A 6,360-nucleotide genomic window follows, 5' to 3' on the forward strand; every position below is an offset into this window, starting at 1 on the left:
CCTTGACTAATTTCTTTGGGGTTTGTTATTAATAAATCCGTCTTGAAAAATTCCTCATGATTTCTCTTGAGTTTTAGAATTTTGTAGTTTCCCTAACAGTTTCTAGCCTATAAGATGTTCTAATAATTTACCAAGTGAATACTCTAATATCACAGTATTTCTTAAGAGACTTATCTTATTTCTATTGAATTCGAATAGAAATTTTTAGAAAAAAACTTGTGGTATCGAAATTGGTAAAGGGTTGTTATCCGCGCCTATGACTCCGTTAGTGACTCCCGTGCTCACAACTCCAATTGTTGCTTCCACGTTAGTAGGGTCATTCAGGATTTCTGCTTTTGAATTCTTTTTCTTTGGGGCTATGACGAAAATATTATTCCTAGAAGAAGAAGAACACGGCAACAATACCAGTTGGCAAGGGTGTAAGAATCTCGATGATGATGATGGATATTGTGGGATTCAATGATATAGGCCCCGTGGATGGTTCTTCTTACCTCGTGGAGAGCAATACTTCTTTCTCTCTAGTAGATGAAATAGGAATGAGAGTATAGGTATGACTTCTAACTGGATTGATAGAATATGATAAATTTCTTTAGTATCTTCTCTTCTCGGATTAGAGTAGAAGAGGATGAGAGACCTTTTGCGTATCCCCTTCCTTGGGTTGAATGGAATGATTTATCTTCGTCTCAGGGAATAGAGTCTCCTCCTTCTTGATTAGTGTCTCGTCGTCATCAAGATTGCTCTTGTTCCCCCTTATTGGTCATCCCCAAGCCCTTAATTTATAGTTTTGTAGGGGGGGGGGGGGGGGGGGGGGAGGTAAAAGAGAGGACACTTGCTTTTTAGCATTTTTTGATGACATCATCAATGACAAAGAGAGAATGCTTTCTTTTAGCCTCCTGATGACATCATTGATGACACTCCTTCTCGATCACCGTCTCGTACTCATCAAGATTGCTCTTGTTCCCCCTTCTTGGTCATCCCCAAGCCCTCAATTTATAGTTTTGCAAGGGGGGTAAAAGAGAGGGCACTTTGTTTTTAGCGTTTTCCGATGACATCATCAATGACAAAGAGAGAACTCTTTCTTTTAGCCTTCTGATGACATCATTGATGATGTCAGAGACGGAGCTCCATTTTTGTAGCACAAATATAAAAATTTACAAATATATGGGCGAGCACCGCGTGGCGCGTCATCGTGCAGCGACTAAGGCAGCAACCAAGGCATAGACCTTGGCATACTTGGCAACAGGCTACGAAGGCTTCATTGGTGCCGTTGCCTATGCATGAGAAGCTCCCAGGAGCTTGGAAAATCTTCCTAGGAGGTCACCCATCCAGGCAGTGTCGTCACCCAAGTGCACTTAGCTTCCAAGTGACTATCCACTAGGCTAGTTCTTTTTGTTGTTCTATACTACAAACATAGTTTTAATAAGCTAGTCTTGGGAGGGTCTCCCAAGTCTTTCTTCCATGAACTAGCATATAGTACCTCATTAATAATAATAATTATATTCATAATGAGAGTCAATTTTATAATTAGAGCTATTTTTTTAAAATGTGCAACATAAATCAATTTTCTTTGGAATGTATACACATATTAAAATAAACTAAGTAATGGGGACATTACAGGCCAAGCCTTTTTACCCATTTTTTGAAAGACAATGCCTTTTGGCCTCAATAAGGCTGTTATATGTGCCAACCTACATACCAATGGGCTTTTTTGGCCTTAATGAGCTATTATTGGCTAGCCCAAACAAAATACTCCTTATGGCCTTTGTGGTGTCACTTAAGGCAAACAAATTTTCCTAAAAGGCCTATCAACCAAATAATCAAATATCCAATTCTTTTTTTTTAAATAACGCTCATTAGTCTTATTGATAAATGATGACTAAGACTGATTTAAGGCCTATTAGCCTTATGGCTTTCTAGAGAGGCCTTATTAGCCATTATATAGCCAAAAACACACAGTCAAAGGCTTAATGGTCTTTAAAAGCTTTATTGGCCTATTGCAACCAAATTTCTATGTGGTGGCACATTTTACTAAGGCTCAAGTTGCTAGGCCTTAGTGACCGATTTAAAAGAACATCTTTTCCCTAGCCTTACAACTAATTTTTTATAGGCCTAAAATCCTTTTCAAAATAGTGTGGTCAATTTTCTTGAAAGGCCTATTGGCCTAATTTACTTACTCAGACAGATTTTCTCAAAACATGTATTGACCCTTTCCAAACACATAAGGTGTAAAGATCTTGGTTGCCAGACATTGTAGGAGATTGGACAACTAGGTGTAGTAGTGTCAATTGCAACCCAATCAAGGCCGAGCATGACAAGTTCTTCTAAGTCGAATGCTAAATGATGGGGTAGAGAATGGTGAAGAGGGAAATTATTTGAGTCCAATCAAGCAAAACAACCAAGTGGAGAAAATCCACAAAGCCATATTTGTCCTTTTGTTGAGGATGAGGTAGATAAAGCCCCTTGTTGCAATAAAGCTGTCATTCCATCTCTTTCACTCTCCTATACAACACACAACTCCAAACTATGGTTTCCCTTCGATTGTCTTGCCATGATTTTATAACTTCCATGATCCCAATATCTTTTGAAAAAGCACAAAAGTAGATACCCAACACAAAAGCCAAAAGCAAACATGAAAACTCTGCCACTCAAAAGATTATAGATTCCTCTTAAGTCCCTTGCTTCCTAAACCCCTTGCTTTTGGTTTTCCCTTTATGGACTTACAAAAACTAGAAAGTGAAAAGTTGTATATTTTTTTGAGCCTTTGAACCTTAATTTCTCATGCTTTTACCTTCCTAAAAATGCTCAAAACTCCTATAACTCCAAATAAAAATCAATTTCACAAAAATAACAAATCAATTGCCTCTCAACTCACTCAAATCCATGCGACATTTCAAAGTGCAAGTTCCTATTTTGATGCTCAGTGTAGAGAGTGGGAATTCAGTGTAGAGAATAGGTGCTAGGTTTGTCAATTCTGTCAATCCCAACACAACGGGAAAAAAAAATGTCATCACTTTCACAGGCTATGAATGTCAGACTTGACAAAAGCTTATTGTTTCAGGCACTTTGAGCAATGCAACTAAGGCTAGATCTCACATAACAATTGCACACTCCCAAAATAAACATAGCAAACTCATTAATTTGCGTTCTCATTGTAGTCTATCTACAAGGTTCATTGATAGCCCGTGACTCAAGCAATGTGCGTTAAGCAAGATCCACCTCCATGGCCTTGATCGCTACATGAGCTTCATGTAGAAGGAGGAGGAGGAGGAGGAGGAGGAGGAGGAGGAGAGGAATCAAGAGCTTCACCCACACTAGTCCCTCACACTACCCCATACTCTCCCTCTCCCTCACACAAGCAAGATGTATTCAAGAAGTAAGAAGAGAGCTCCACAAGATTGCACACCATAAGAATGACCTTATCCTTTTATTTGTTAGTTTTTATACATGATCTTTATTGAGTTGAGAACGTTATGCTCATGCCCTCAAAATATTATTACAATTTGCATGAGAGTGAGCTCGGATCTCCTAAATGATTTACAAAATAATTTTCTTGTTAAAATTACAAGCACTTGACAGACATTCTTATTTATGTGTTTCTTTTCCAAAATTTTGCAATTCTCATTGCGTGTCTCACCTTCATTGTTGCTTTCCTAGAGAGGGTTAACACACACACACAAAGATGCTACACGTTGCTGCAATTATAGTGCTCAATTCAATACTTGCAATAGCCTATCAGTTTGTTGATAATGAAGGAGCTATTGTGCCTCACCCTGAACTAAAGTGCTACCCTAACATTATTGGTGGACACTTTAGGTCTTTGTTGCTAAAATGATATTTGTGGAAAGCTAAAGCAAAACAATGGATGTTCCTTTTCATACAGTTTTGTAAGCTTTAAATGGTGTTCTAGAATGCACCATGGTGTAAGAAAGACTGATCTAGAGCATGGCTATGGCTGACGATAGATGTAAACATGACTCATGAAGACATAGAAATGACACCTATTTATTACACTAGTGAATTAGGTTCTAAGATTGAGACTTGGACTCATAAAGACAATATTGTATATATAGACAATGGCACAAACACTTGAGTGAAAGGACAAAAGTACTATGACATTGCATTTAAAATGAAAGGCAAGTACAATGCTTTATAGGCTTTAGGGTAGGTAGCACTTTCTGTTAAATATGCTCAATGCCCCACCCTCATAAGGTGCCACCAATGATCCATGGTGCTCAAAGTTGTAAGGCCCCCATTATGAGGAGAAGCCAAATGTGAGCCTGGACATTGGTTGAGTCCTAACTTGTATATCAAATGAGGTCTATGTGACCGGATGGCAAAAAGGTGACCATTGTGGATCTAATCTTTGGGTTGGACTGAGTAGTTAAGCTAGTACCAGCACGACGGTAAAGGGAATATTCCCTGGCCAACTAGTGGAGGCTCATATGGTAGGTCGGTCATGCCAACCTTAGAAAACGGAGTGAAAAAAAGCTTGAAGCAAAATGGCTATGGAGTATTTAGGATTTTTGACATACTCGATTGGTTTTTTTTATGCAACGGCTCAACGAATTGGTTTTTTTTATGCAACGGCACAATTCAAGTAGCGAGCTGAGATTTTTGAAATGCCGGGCAGGAGAGCATGCAATGTCGACCTATAATGTGATGCAATGATGCACCTAAGCAGGGGAACAAATCCCTAAAAGAGAGCTAGCTGAGATTGGCTGTAGTTGAGGATATCCCAGAGCTCCAAGTAGACAAGGTCCTATAGAGGCTATGGCTGCCATGAAGGGTAAAGTGAAGATAGAGGTGGAAGATGAGACCTTCAACTATGAGCAGAGATGAAGAGAGACCTAAGGAGTAGAGAGGAGAGCTAAGCCATGCTCAGCTCTGATACCTTGTTAGAAAGACAGATCTAGAGTATGGCTTTGGTGGATGATAGATGTAAACAAGACTCATGAAGACATAGACATGACAACTGCTTATTACACAACTGAATTAGGTTCCAACATTGAGACTTGGACTCATAAAGATAATCTTGTACATGGAGACAATGACACAGACACTTAAGTGAAAGGACAAAAGTACTATGGTATTGCATTAAAAATGAAAGGTAAGTACAATGCTTTATAGGCTTCAAGGTAGGTAGCACTTTCCACAACTGTGTTTATGGGATTGAGCAAGCCTACATATCCTCAGCCTGACTGTTCCATGCAAAGAGGCTACACTGGGTGTGATTGCCTAAATCTCAACACATGGGAAATCCTCTTAGTAAAGGAGACTAGGTGCTTTGCACCCAAATTCTCTCAATGCTTTGCAAAACCATTAGGCCAATCTTTCACATCAGTGTTAATAACAACTAAGGAAATTTTTATCCTAAGGCATGCTTTGTGTGGCAAGAGGATTCACATAAAGGTATCATATTTTGGTTTCATGGCTCACATACAAAATCATGCCATTTTCCCTCCTAGTTGTTACAAATTGTTCAATCTTGTCGAATGAGCATCCATGAGAGCAATGGGCGGTGGAGGCACAAGGAAACCGAGCTTCACCAACCCTAAAGATTTTCTCCAATCATTTCTAACTGAAAAGAAATTGATGCCCTATACAAAGTACCAAGATGTAGCTATGAAGTTTTACAATGTAAAACTACAATGTGTGGTGGGAGGATTTTGCAAACATGGATATAAGGATACAATATGCATAATGGTCAATTAGATTGTAAAATAAGGAAGAATAAGACATATGAACAACCATATTGGACTAGACAAAGGGATGGTGCATACCTTGAACTTCATGTGGCAAAGTTCATCCCCTTGATTGTTCTTTGAAGTTTAACATGTGTCAAAAAAACTCCCATGTCATATTATAGGGTTTGTGCTTATGATTGTGTTGGTTATCCATGGCATAAACATCATATTTTATTTTGTCAGCCACACACCAACAAACACTTTACACATCAACAACAATATTTTGTAAAGAACTCCTACATGTCTTGGTGTTTCATGGTAAAACAAAAGGCTATCAAAAGAAATCTTATGTATAATGTTGTAATTTTGGCATCTAGAACTTTCACACTTTCATGTCGAGCATATAGATCCTTCATATAGGTAATCAAAAAAAAAAATTGCATTTAAGAAGGTAGCTTAACACATGCATATTTTAAAACACTTCCTAAGCTATATGTTTTTTGGTTAACGATATTGATGACATCTATTATTTAATAGAAACCATATTATGTAAATATGCCATTAACACACTCAGTAATGTATTTATCCCCTCTCTTTACATGTCCTTTGGTCCTTTCTTTGTGTGTGTGTGTGTGCGCGCGCATGCGCGTGTGCACATGCGCGTGTATGCGTGTGT

This window comes from Lygodium microphyllum, chromosome 7 (assembly GCF_053477565.2).
Source record: "Lygodium microphyllum isolate KBCC chromosome 7, Lygodium_microphyllum_v1.1.10, whole genome shotgun sequence".
NCBI lineage: Eukaryota > Viridiplantae > Streptophyta > Polypodiopsida > Schizaeales > Lygodiaceae > Lygodium > Lygodium microphyllum.